Here is a 14,756-nt window from a genome sequence, read left to right on the forward strand (position 1 = left end):
GTGTATATAAGTTTTTATGTGAGAGACTGACTTGATTTGTAAACTTTCACTTAAAGCACAGTAAAACTTATTTAAAAAAAAAGAAGATTATAGCCAAGAAAACCCTATGGAGCAGTTCTATCCTGTAACACATGGGGTCACCATGAGTCGAGGTCAATTCAGCCACACTAAAAACAGCAACATATTATATATTGTGTTTTGGGTAGTAACTTTGAGGCATGAAGTTCTTTTACCTATTACATTTTTAGTTTTGGAAAATTGTGGAGTGATTGAACAAATTGCATGATAGGTTTTCTTTTTTTCTGTCTGAACCTGCATTGCACAATATGGTAGCCACTAGCTGCGGGTAGCTATTTAACTTAATTAAAATTAAGTATAATTAGAAACTAAGTTCTTTAAGAGCTCAAGAATTATCACTTCAAGTTCTATTAGAAAATGCTGATCTAGAAAATATTTCTATTTAATATTATGTGTTTGTTTTTGAAGAGTCTCCTCATTTTGTGGCTATTCACTCAATGTAAATTGGCCATAGGCCTAAATTTGATAGTGGTAGTAATCCTAGTGTGTGTGTGGGTGGGGGGAGGGTTGTGTGTGTGGGGGGGGGCTCTTGTGTGTTTCTTCCAAAAGTATTTGGGGAGGGCTATTTTTATATTTTTTGTTTTGTAATTGGTAAATTGTATACTGAGCATTATAAATTCTGTAAAAAGTCACTTTGCTTCCTTCTCTTTTATCTCCAAACTGCTTGCTCTTACTCTCTTTATTTCCCACTCTTTCTTTCTCTCTGTATATAAATATGTACATATGTCCCAATAATCTAATACTGTATGTAGGAACAATTAAGAAAGATCATTCTGTCATTATTATTACTGTACTCATCTTGAAATAGTTGTCTTTGGAATGTACAACAGTCACTTTGATTCAGCTCACCTTCTGATGACCAGTGTTTACAAGTTGCCCATTGTCTATGGGCTTTTAAAAAGTCTGATAGTGAATAAACTATCTTGGCTGCGTTTCATGACTAATATTGTTGTATGAATACATATATTTTTTTCACTGAAGTAATAAAGTGCTAAGTGTTGGTGAAGAATACTGAATATACCGTGGACTGCTAGAGAACAAACAAATCTGTCTTAGCAGAAATAAAATCAGAATTCTCCTTAGAAACGAGGATAATGAAACTTTGTCTTGCTTACTTTGGACATGTCATCAGGAAAGACCAAGCCAAGAAAAGGACATCATGTTTGGTAAAGTAGAGTGTCAGCAAAAATGAGATGGATTGACACAATTGCCATAGCAATGGACCCAAGCATGTCAAAGATCATGAAAATGGCACAGGACTGGGCAACTTTTTGCTCTGTTTTACATAAGGTTACCATGAGTCAGAGCCAACTCAATGACAGCTAACAGCAATAAAATGGTTGTACTGAAGCAAAAAAAAAAAAAGGAAAAAGACAAATATGTGCCATACTCACCTGAAGCTTACAGACTGTTGGGAAAAATAAGCAGTAAACAGTAATTACACATAGCAATGCAATTCAGTAAGTGCCACAAAAGGACATTTCTCCAAGACATATTCATATCATTTTACTACATCTTCAACTATTTGATCAAAAAATATAATGCAATCAAAATGGCATCTGAAAGGTGAAACAGCCTTTAATTAAATTAAAAAAATATATGTATTTTTTATTCGATATAATCCTTTACCTGTAGTTTAATTCCACTGAGTTGAGATAAATGAAATGGAGACTAGAAAAATAGTAGAGGGAATCAACTAAACCAGAAGTGGATTCACTGAAAAGATCAATAACATCAATAAACTTTTAACTAGATTGACAAAAGAAGAGAGAAGATGCAAGTAATTCAAATCAGAAATGATAGTGGAAACATTACTATTGACCTACAGAAATACAAAAAGAATTATAGGAGAATATTATGAAAAACTGTGCGCCAACAAATTAGACAACCTATTTTCTTTTTTAGAGGAAATATACAAATTTCTATAAACCTACAAAGTACCTAAATTGACTCGAGAACAAATAAAAAATCTCAACAGATCCATAACAGATGAAGAGATTGAATGAGTAATCAAAAACTTCCCCAACAAAGAAAAGTACTGGACCAGATGGCTTCACTACAGAATTCCGTGAAACATTTAAAGAAGAATTAATATCAGTCTTTCCAAAAAATAGAAAAGGAGGAAACTCTTTCTTACTCATTCTGTGAGCCCAGCGTTACCCTGGTACCAAAGCCAGATAAAGACACTACAAGGAACAAAAAACTACAGACCAGTATTCTTCAGGAATATAAATGCAAAAATCCTGAACAAAATACTACCAAACCAAATCTAATAGCACAATAAAAGGATAATTCACCGTAACCAAGTGGAATTTATTTCTGAAAGTAAAGAATGGTTCAACATAAGGAAATTAATATAATACACCTCATTAATAGAACAAGGAGAAGAACCACATGGTCATCTCAATTGATGCCAAAAAGATATTTGACAAAATCCAACACCTTTTATAATAAAAAAAAACACCCAACCAACTGGGAGTAGAAGGGAAATTTCTCAACATGATAAAAGGCATTTATGAAAAATCAACAGCTAGCATACTCAATGAGGAAAGATTTAAAGATTTTCTCCTAAGATCAGGAACAACACAAGGATGCTCACTTTCACTGCTGCTATTCTACATTGTTCTGGAAGTCCTAGCTAGAGCATTTAGGTAAGAAAAAGAAATAAAAGATACCCAAATTTGAAAAGAAGAAGTAGAACTATCTCTATTCACAGATGACATGGTCTTATATATAGAAAATCCCAAAGAATTCACGTGAAAGCTACTAGAGCTAATAAATAAGTTCAGTTAAGGTCTCAGGGTACAAAATCAGCCCTCAAGAACCAGTAGTGTTTTTATAAAACAGCAGTGAACACTCTGAACAGGAAATTAAGAAAATGCAGAGAGTCCACAACTTGTGATGTATTCAGATTACAAGGAATTGCACTTACAACCATCTGTGTGTGTGTGTGTGGTTTTTTTTTTTTTTTGTACATCTAATTTTTAATAATATGTACTTTATACACTATTGCAGCACATAACTTACTGATGTGAGCAATTTCAAATGTTCACTAACAGATGTTCAGTTTTATGATTTACTGTTTGAAGTACTGCCATATAGACTTTTAGTTTTCTAAACTAAATCAGAGGCTTTAGTTGATTGAAAACATGGACCCAAATGCTGATCACTTTGCTAAAGTTGATAGGCAGATTCGGGAAGCAGTGAGGTGTTACCATGAGATGTATGAAGGAAAGAAAAAAAAAAAAAAAGGACCGTACGGACAACTCTTACTCATTTTCTGACTAGAAATACCATCCACATTCCCAGGGATAATCCAGGCGATCAAGAACCTTCCACAAGTGGAGTTATTACTGGAACTGACAAAATACCAACGTCATCCAACTGCTCTTCATCATTGCAGTAAATTTTTATGATTTGTATATTTTTTATATGTGTACGTATAAGTTTATATGTAGTGTTTATAATCCCCAAAGACAAAGATAGGATTTATAATGATAACGATAAAGGCAATAATAATGAAAACTGAAAAAAAAAAAAAGTATTTGACTTAGGTCAGAACCCACTTAGGATGGAGCCTTTGGAATGGAACCCCATCACAAGTCAGGAACTACCTGTATTTATATTTACAACAACATCTAAAAAATTAGATACCTTGGAATAAATTTAACCGGGGAGGTGAGAGACTTCTACACTGAAAACTATAAAACACTGCTGGAAGAAATTAAAGAAAACCTAAATAAGTGGAAGGATATATCATGTTCATGTATTGGAAAACTTAATATTGTTAAGAGGTCAGTACCACCCAATTCAATGCAACCCTTATCAAAATTCCAGTATCCTTTTTTGCAGAGATTAAAAAGCCAGTCCTTAAGTTCATATGGAATTGAAGAGACCCCAAATAGCCTAAACAATCTCAAAAAAGAATAACAAAGTAGGAGGACTCAGACTTCTAATTTCAAAATGGACTATAAAGCTACAGTAATTAAAACAGTGTAAGGGTAGACATATAGGTCAGTGGAATAGAGTTGAAAGTCCTGAAGTAAACCCGTACATCTATGGTCAGTTTACCTTTAACAAGGGTTCCAAGTCCATTCACTGGAGAGAAAATTGTCTCTCAATAAGTGCTGCTGACACAGCTGAATCTCCACATGCAAAAGAACGAAGTTAGATTCATACCTCACACCGTGTATAAAAATTAACTCAAAATATATCAATGATTTAAATATGAGAACTGAAACCCCAGAACCTTTAGAAGAAAACATAGGGGTAAAGCTTTGGGACTGTTTCTTGACAATGAATTCTTAAATATTACACCAAAAGCATGAGCAACAAAAGAAAAAATAGGTAAATTGGACTTCATCAAAATTAAAAACTTTTGCGCATCGAAGGACTTTATCAAGAAGGTGAAGAGACACCTACAGAATGAGAGAAAATATTTGGTAACCATAATGGTTTAATATCCAGATTATGTAATGAACTCCTACAGCTCAACAACAAAAAGAGAAATAATCCAATTTAAAAATGAGCAAAGGACTTGAATAGACATTTCACAAAAGAAAATATACAAATGTCTGATAAGACATGAAAAGATGCTCAACAGCATTACCTGTTGCTGTCGAGTCAATTCCAACTTATAGCAACCCTATTAGTCATTAGGAAAATGCATATCAAAACCACAAGATATCATGTCACACAGACTAGGATGGCTGTTATCAGAAAAATAGAAAAATAACAAGTGTCTGCAAGGATGTGCAGAAATTGGAACCCTCGTGCTTTGCCGGTGGGAATGTCAAATGGTACAGCGACTGTGGAAAACATTGGAGGTTCTCAAAAATTAAACATAGAATTGCCGTGAATAAAAACCAAACCTATTGCTGCTCAGCCGATTCTGACTTAAAGTGACCCTATAGAACAGAATAGAACTGCCCCATCGGGTTTCCAAGGAGAGGCTGGTACATTTGAACTGCAGACTTTGGTTGCCAGCCGGAGCTCTTAACCACTGTGCTACTAGGGCTCCAGAATTAACATATGCCCAGCAATTCCATTCCTAGGTGTATACCCAGGATCTTGAAAGGAAGCAAACACGATACTTGTGCATCTGTGTTCGTTGCAGCATTATTCACAATAGCCAAAAGGTAGAAACACCACCAGTGTTCATCAACAGATGAATGGATAAACAAGATGTATGGGTTTTTGTTTTTGTTTTTTTTTTAGTATGTCCATAAAATATTATTCAACCATATAGATAAATGAAGTTATGGTACATGCATGCTGTGACATGAATGAACCTTGAAAACACTATGCTCAGTAAAATAAGTCAAACACAAAAGGGCAAATATCGTATGATCCCACTTAGGTGAAATATCTAGGACAAACCAAAGTTTATTAGTGGTTTACCAGCAGTAGGAGGAGGGAGGGAAGCAAGTTATTGCTTAAGAGGTACTGCATTTCTCTTTGGGGTGTTTGAAAACCTTTTGGAAATAGATAGTTGTTGATGGTTGCGCAGGAGTGAATGTAACTAATGTCATGGAATTGTACATTTAAAAATGGTTAAAAGGGCAGATTTTTTTATGTGTTTTTATGGTTAAGTGCTATAGCTGTTAACGAAGAGGTTGGCAGTTTGAATCTGCCAGGCGCTCCTTGGAAACCCTGTGGTGCAATTCTACTCTGTCCTGTAAGGTCACTGAGTCGGAATTGACTCGACGGCAGTGGGTTTGGTTTGGTTTTTGGTATATGCATGTGTATGTGTGCATGTATATAATATATGCATAAAAACAAAAAAACCTGATCTGTTTCTGTCAAGTCAATTTTGACCCATAGCAACCTTATGGGGAAAACAGCCCCTTAAGGTTTTCAGGGAGCAGCTGGTGGATTCAAACTGCTGACCTTTTGGTTAGCAGCTGTATCACTTAACCACTGCGCCAAAAAAATATATATATGTTTTTGTTTTTGGTGCAGTGGTTAAGTGATTTTCTTCAATAGCTTTTTTTCCCCTCAATTCTTAAATGTTACTCTTTAATAAATGTGGCCAATTGGCCTCAATACATTATTAAAGAGTAGCATTTAAAAATTGAGGAAACCCTGGTTGCGTAGTGGTTAAGCGCTATGGCTGCTAACCAAAGGGTCGGCAGTTTGAATCCGCCAGGCGCTCCTTGGAAACTCTATGGGGCAGTTTTGCTCTGTCCTGTAGGGTCGCTATGAGTCGGAATCAACTTGAGGGCACTGGGTTTGGTTTTTTGGTTTTTATTTAAAAATTGAGGGGAAAAAAGCTAGTAAAGAAAATCATGGTTTTGAAACAAAGAACTCTATTTGGCTTTTATTTTTGATTCCTGAAAGATATTCCTTGGAATTCCCCAGTAATGGAGTTGTCTTCCATTACTGGGGAATTCCAAGGAGTATATTTTTTTGGGAGGTGTCTTTATTATGTAAAACCTCCAGACAAAACCTGGGAATGTGTGCAAATGATTGGGGACCAAAAGACCACACCTGGCAGCTAATCTCTGGAATGGAGGTGACATCATTTCAATAATGCATATTCAGTGATTCAATCAATTATGAATACACTAAAAAAAAAAAAAAAATTGCCATCAAGTTAATTCTGACTTACAGCAATTATATGGGACAGAGTACAACTGCCCCATAGAGTTTCCAAGAAGTGCCTGGTAGATTCAAACTGCCGACCTTTTGGATAGCAGCCGTAGCACTTAGCCACTGCTCCACCAGCGTTTCCTATGAATATACAGTGAGGCCCTAGTCACTAGTGTGCAATAAAGCCAGTAAAAGGCTTTGAACATGGAAGTTTGGGGGCTTTCTGGTTACTGAAAGACTTCCTTACGTATGGGAGGGTGGTGCATCCATTAGGACATGAAAGCCCAGCACTGGGAACTCTCGCAGACCTCATGTTTGTTCATTTATATCCGTTTTTGGTTATATTAAAGTTATTACAATGTATATAGCCCTTTCTGTGAATTCCGTGAGTTGTTCTAGCAAAGTATCGAACCCACAGGGACAGTGAAAGCCAGCAGTGGATGGCACCTACCTATTTGCCAGTCCCTATTTGTCGGTTGGAAGGACAGAGTCCTTCTAAAGTGTGAGGACCCAGGTCTGGGTGGCCAAGGGACAGAGAAGGGCTGCGCAGGCAGTTGATCTGAAGGACGGAGTCCTTGTACCTTGTAAGGTCTGACCTGATTCTGAGTGGTTTGGATCAGAGAGAGAAAATACCATGTAGGTAGCTGGTGTCAGAGATAACGGAGAAGTGGGAAAACAGGGATATGAGGAATCTTCATATTTTGGGAACTGACCTTGCATCGATTTTTAGCAGGGCTTCAAAGCGGTTCTTTCCAGTTTCAACCCCTGCTGAGGATTTGTATTTTTAACAAGTTCCCTGCTATGAATGTGCGTTTCTGTCAAGTTCCCAGGAAGTTATACATAAGAATCACCTGGGGATCTTGTTAAAATATGGATTCAGATTCAGTATATCTGGGGGTGGTAATGATAAGGTTGTGTGTCGGTTTGGCTGGGCCATGATTCTCAGTGGTTTGGCAGTTATGTAATGATGTAATCTGGCAGTTCTGTGATGATGTAGTTATGCTTTATTTTATTATATAATGTAATCACCTCCATGATGGATCTGATGTGATCAGCCAATCAGTTGTATGGGGAGTTTCTGCCGAGGTGTAGCTTGTATCCAGTATATATGGATGTTCTGGCAAAGCTTGCTAGCTTTTGCTCACTCTGGCTCTTGCATCTGGCTTGTCATCTGACCTTCAATTCTTGGCATGTGAGCCAGTGACCTGCGGTATTGCATGCCAATTTTGGAATTTGTTGGCCTCTGCAACCTGTGAGCCAGCAGCCTGCTGTCTTACTTGTCGATCTTGGCTCTGTCAGTCCCTGCATCTTGTTGAATCGGAAGAAGCCTCCAGCCTGACACCTGGCTTATGGACTTGGGACTTGCCTGCCTCTATAACCGTATGAGCCATTTCCTTCAGATAAATCTCTCTCTCTGTCTCTGTATTTATCTGTCCATATCTGTATATATTTATATATGCTTCACTGGTTTTGCTTCTCTAGAGAACCCAGTCTAAGGTGGAAATGAAAATTCTCAGCAGGGAACTTGTTAGAAATGCAAATTCTCAGCAGGGGTTTGAACTGAAATCAACCCGTTGAAAGCCCTGATTTTTATCTACAAAATGGTCAAACCAAAAGGTAACATGATTTTAGTTAATTGATACAGCCTGTTTGACTTAACAAGGTTTATTTTTGCCTGAGTGAACAGGAACCCTGGCAGTAGATCTGTAAAAAAGGAAATTTAAACTCTCACACATTATTATTGATTTCTGCTTGGTTCTGGAGTATTTACATAGTAATAATATTTTAAGTGCTGCTTACTGGTTTTCAGTTTTCCACGTTGAAATATTTAATACATTTACATAATTAAATACAAATTAAATATATTTCTATGTCAAAATAAAGGTAAAATTGACATAACATGGAAGATGAACAGGTTGGAGTGAGGCGAGGTAGAAGGATGTTTAAATATATTAATTTTCTCATCTAAATAGCCAAGAGTTAAAAGGTCCTGTCCAAACTTGATAGGACAAGAAAGAGAAGAGTAAGTATATTTAAGTATAGACACACACAGGAAAGATAAATTTATTGGCATTTTAAAGTAAAAGGATGTAAATAAAATGAACTAAAGTTTCCTCTTTTGATGAAGGTTAAGTAAATATAAAATAATGATTATTAATCAATTTTAACCCATAGATAAGATAGTATCTTGAAACTGTATACCTATAGATAATATCCCAGATAAATTATTCAAAATATAGAAGCAAATGATTTAAAAACTGTAGGGTTTTCTATTAGAAAAACTAAGAAAATAAATAAGAATAAGGTTGGAAAGTAGAATTGGTAGTATTGGGCAGAAGGGATATGAGGAGAAATGAATTATTGTAGCTATTCATCGTAAGCACTTCAGTTTTTATCATTTGCGTGTATTAATTAAAATAGGAAAATACAAAGAAATTGCTATTTAAAATCCCTTTTATGAAGTTGGGGCCCTAGTGGTACAGTGGTTCAGCGTTTGGCTGGTAACCAAAAGATCGGCAGCTTGAATCCACTACCTGCTCATTGGAAACACTATGGGGCAGTTCTACTCTGTCCTATAGAGTCACTATGAGTTGGAATCAACTGAATGGCGGTGGGTTTGGTTTTAATTAAGTTGCAAACAGCCAGTTTTGGTGCCTTCTGGTGCCTCTCCTACTTGGTATTTTAAATATCAGAACCTCAAAAGAGTGATGCGTCCACATAGAACTGAAATAAAATCAGTTTCCCTTTTACCTTTTACTCATTAATCTTTCATTGAGTTCCTACTACATGACAGGAACTTACTAGGCTTTGGGAATACATCGATTAGAACATAGCCTCTGTCCTTAGTAGCTCTCTTAGAAGAGCCCACCTTGTTTCTATTGTCCTTTTCCCTTTCATTTTCTTCTCCCTCAAACTCTTTCACACAGGCACAAGAACACACGTTTACAGACCTCTACCTCTACTACTTAACCTTCAACTAAATGCTTTCTCTAATCTCCTCTTTAATTTACTCTCTTAATCTAAGTAGAGGAGATTGCTATAGGACCAGCAGTTCAATAGGCTGACATTTCAGCATCAATGCCGAACAGCTTTATCTTGCCTGATTTTCTTTGCTGTTGCAAACAATGGGGATGAAAACAGGCATAAAAGAGAAGAGAGACTACTTTCCTATTTTGTTGAGAGACAGATAAATTTAATTCTCCTTCCCCACTAATGAAAGAAAGGCAGGATGTAGGGTGTTAGATGCTTGAGTTTAAATACCTTAGAGAGAGTCTGAGAACTAATTTGTTCTTACACTGGTTATATGGGATGGACATTGGCTCTTGTAATCAGCCGTGCAATTTAATTATTAAGAGGCGATTGAGAAGACACATTCATATGTGTGGGGTCTGAGCTACCATGTTAATTCCTAACTTCCAAAAGCATGTGCTAAGAAAAATTTGTCTGTTATCATGGTGAGAGGCTGGGTTTTCAGAGTTATAAATTGTCATATATATGTCTATATACATCTATAGGGAGCCCTGGTGGCGAAGTGGTTAAGAGCTTGGCTGCTAACTGAAAGATGAGCAGTTCGAATCTACCAGCCGTTCCTTGGAAGCTCTATGGTGCAGTTCCACTCTGTCCTATAGGGTCACTATGAGTTGAAATAGACTCAATGGGATTGAGTTTGGGTTTGTTTCAAGTTATATATCTATATCTGTCTATCTCTATATACATATGAGATTAAAAAAACTCCTTGATTCTAAAACAGCAGTTATGACTAAAAAGAAGTTCTATAAAAAGGAGAGAGATTAAGTCTGTAAATCTAACATGATTATAAATACCCAATAATATTTCTTCCAAAGTAGTCCATAGCAAGAAGTCTTTGTTTTTTAGTTACATCTGAAAGAGCTTCCTATTCTTGAATCAGGAGAAACTAAATTAAAATCTGGGCTATATTTTCAAAAATAATCATCTGAATTTTACATGTAATTTGTGTTTATAATTTTAATATAGAAATTTTTAACAAGATATGTAAGATTAGGTCATTTTAAGAGGGGACATTTATGCTGCAGAGTCCATTTAGAAAAAGAATTGTTACTGAAGATTTCAGTACCACAGATTTTATCTTAGTAAGTTGTTCTTTCGTATCCTTTTAAAATGCAGAATCATACTGCAGTGTTTTTGCCCCATTTTATCCAATGAATGAAAAAGTTGTCCTTACTTTTGGTTCAGTTTAACAGAATCACAGAATCTCAGGCCTGGGAAAGACTTTAGAAACATAAAAATTTCCCATTTTCACACTCTATCGAACAGAGAATGAGACACTACCAGCACTAACATCTGCCTGTTTCCTGACCCTGAAGCCCCTTTGTCTCTGCAGCTAAGAAATCATTGTGCCCCAGCTCCAGCCAAACCCTCTGAGAACTAGCCATTAATCAGTCCTGCTACTTGGCCTGTCTACAGTCTGGGCATAATTTTAACAATCTGACTTTTAACCAATTCCTGAGACTAGGTCCCAGATTTTTGCACAACTTACTGCCGTTGAGTCAGTTTTGACTCATAACTAGCTACCATACAGGACAGAGTAAAAGTGCCCCATAGAGTTTCCAAAGCTGTAAATCTTGACGGAAGCATACTGCCACATCTTTCCGCCATGGAGCACCTGGTGGGTTCAAATGGCCAACCTTTCACTTAGCAGCCAAGCGCTTTAACCACTGAGCCACCAGGGCTCCTCAATTTGTGTCTACTTCTCATTATTAGATCTATATCCCTGGATCCTTCTGACTGATTCCAATTCTGTTGCCTAAGTCCCTTTAGAATTAAAGCTTTACCTTGCCTTCACCCATTCCCATCCAGGGATTAGAAGCTGAATCCCTAGATACTGACTTCACTGATGCCAGCTGCCTCATTGGAAATCCAGATATTACCTTCAACATCCTTCTTCATTATGCATTATGAAATATCTCTGATTCTTACTGCTACTCTGGATTAATACCTATTGCCTGTGGCTATCTTCTTTGAATGTCTTGTCCTACCTACTAAACTGAACTTCCATAGTTGGGTCTTTTTTTAAAGTATCTGTTCCATCCAAAGGAAAGTCTAAATTTAATTCAAGTAAATTCCTCTGAGGCTGGTGTGTCTGAGATGAGACAGTAATATTCATAGGAGGAAAGAGATCAAGACCTCTAAATGTTTGTATACAAACATGATAAATACTGATGTTTGGCATTTGTCTCCATTGTTGCTCATCTGATAAAAAACGGATCATCAAGAAGAGGATTGATATCCAAGACTGTGAAATCACAAATAATTTTAGGCACACCTAGAGAATAAACACACTGGACATGGTGCTTAAGCTGTCTAAGCCTCGAATTCCATCATTTTAGAAACTGGAAATAATAATTATACAAACCAAGAGGAGTACGTAGTTGTAAAGATTAAATGAGATAAAGTCCATATGGCCCTATACATCATTATGTATATATGTATAAAATCAAAACCAAACCCAGTGCCGTCAAGTCGATTCCGACTCATAGCGACCCTACAGGACAGAATAGAACTGCCCTATAGAGTTTCCAAGGAGCGCTTGGGAGATTTGAACTGCCAGCCGTTTGGTTAGCAGCCGTAGCACTTAACCACTACGCCACCAGGGTTTCCATATATGTGTGTGTGTGTATATATATATAATTTTATGGCTCTGTGGAAGGGAGAGAGACCAGGGATTATAGGTCAGTAGAACAGATTATAATCCTAGTTCTCTCAAGAACTGGGTTACCTTGTGGTAGTCTGTTACTCTTGAGCTTTGGCTTTCTCATGTAATAAATGAGGCTGTTAAAGTAAATGGTTTCTTGTTTACTGATATCTTTCAAACTGAAATTATGTTAAAGGAGGATGCAGTTTGCTCTATAAATCTTTGAAGTATAAATTTATTATCAAAGGGAATGGGCTTTGGATGTACAGAACTTTTAAACAGAACTGTTCAAGGGTAGACCAGGCTTTCTCAGAAGTAAGTTATTAACCTGTCTGTAAGAACAACAGGATACTGATTGGTTTAAAGTCAGGAAAGATATGCGTCAGGGTTGTATTCTTTCACCATACCTATTTAATCTGTATGCTGAACAAATAATACGAGAAGCTGGACTATATGAAGAAGAATGGGGCATGAGGATTGGAGGAAGACTCATTAACAACGTGCATTATGCAGATGACACACCCTTGCTTGCTGAAAGTGAAGAGGACTTGAAGCACTTACTAATGAAGATCAAAGACCACAGCCTTCAGTATGGATTACACCTCAACATAAACAAATCCTCACAACTGGACCAATGAGCAACATCATGATAATCGGAGAAAAGATTGAAGTTGTCAAGGATTTCATTTTACTTGGATCCACAATCAACAGCCATGGAAGCAGCAGTCAAGAAATCAAAAGACGCATTGCATTGGGCAAATCTGGTGCAGAGAACCTCTTGAAAGTGTTGGAGAGCAAAGATGTCACCCTGAAGACTAAGGTGCGCCTGACCCAAGCCATGGTATTTTCAATCACATCATATGCATGTGAAAGCTGGACAATGAATAAGGAAGACTGAAGAAGAGTTGACGCCTTTGAATTGTGGTGTTGGTGAAGAATGTTGGATATACCGTGGACTGCCAAAAGAACGAACAAATCTGTCTTGGAAGAAGTGCGGCCAGAATGCTCCTTAGAGGCAAGGATGGCGAGGCTGTGTCTTACATACTTTGGACATGTCGTCAGGAGGGATGAGTCCCTGGAGAAGGACATCATGCTTGGCAGAGTACAGGGTCAGTGGAAAAGAGGAAGACGCTCAATGAGGTGGATTGACACAGTGGCTGCAACAATGAACTCAAGCATAACAAAGATTGTAAGGATGGCGCAGGACCGGGCAGTGTTTTGTTCTGTTGTGCATAGGGTTGCTATGAGTGGGAACTGACTCGACGGCACCTAGCAACAACAACATAAGAGCTATTCAAACATAATCTAGATCTAGAAGAATACTTGGCAAGGCACAATTTTAGAGGTACATAAAGCATCACAAGTCATGTGACCAGAGGATGTTTTAAATCTCTCTAACCTGAGATTCTGTTTAGATTCCACTTTGTCAAACTGTGTAACACCTTGCTTAGATCACAGGATGAGATGATTGGATTAGATCAGTGATCTTCATTCTTGGGTGTACTTTAGAATCCCCTGAGGAGCTATTAAAAATTGTCAGGGCAACAGCAAAAGGGATTCTAATTTAGTCAGTGTGTAGCAATGCCCTAATTTATTCTAATGTGTAACTAAATTGAGAACTTTAGGACTAGTTCATTGTACCCTATAATCACTTGGGGTGGTTTAAAAAATAAAACAATTCTCAGACCCCAAGCCCAGAGATTCTGATTTAATTGTCCTGGGGTGTGGCCTGGGATTGTTAGTGTTTTTTTTAAGCTCTCTTCAGGTAATTCCGGTGTGCAGCCAAGGTTATGAACTACAGGGCTTAATAGTCTTCAAGAACTTTCCCAAAGACCAGACCTGACATTTCATACATCATAAATAACAGAGTTGTTATTTTATAACTTAATGTGAGATTCCCATTAAAAAAAAAAAAAAGTCTCTTATTTATTTGGGAGCATATTTGACTGGAAAAAAGAATCTTAATGAGTCAACTTATATTTTTAGGATGGAATAAAAAGTTATGTGTATGTATATTTTAGAGCTCCTACCCAAGTATCAAGTCAATTCCAACCTACATAACTCTATAGGGCAGAGCAGAACTGCTCTGTAGGGTTTCTGAGGAATGACTGGTAGACTCAAACTGCCAATCTTTTGCTTTGCAGCCGAGCCCTAAACCACTGCCCCACTAGGACCCTGACTGACCAGTAGGTATGAATTCTGTCCAAGATGGCACTGTAGTGCTTGGGAGCCCACAAATGAGGGATGATTGAGGAATAGAAGAGTGAACTTGCAAATGTATGGAACAGAAATTGAAAATTACTCCTACACTGAGATAATAAATCTTAAAGTAGGTAGTTCTTTAAGATTTATTATCTGAAATTACGTATTTCTGAAAGTACATAGTAATTACATTACTCACATAATGTGAGTA

General features: G+C 37.1%; 1 protein-coding gene across 2 annotated transcripts in view; it reads left to right on the forward strand.

Annotated features, from left to right (window-relative positions):
• Positions 1-14,756, forward strand: part of RIMS1 (regulating synaptic membrane exocytosis 1) — a 476,384-nt gene that overhangs the window by 258,558 nt on the left and 203,070 nt on the right. The gene's annotated exons all lie outside the window — the stretch shown is intronic.

The sequence above is a fragment of the Elephas maximus genome, chromosome 1, assembly GCF_024166365.1.
Source record: "Elephas maximus indicus isolate mEleMax1 chromosome 1, mEleMax1 primary haplotype, whole genome shotgun sequence".
In the NCBI taxonomy this organism is placed as follows: Eukaryota; Metazoa; Chordata; class Mammalia; order Proboscidea; family Elephantidae; genus Elephas; species Elephas maximus.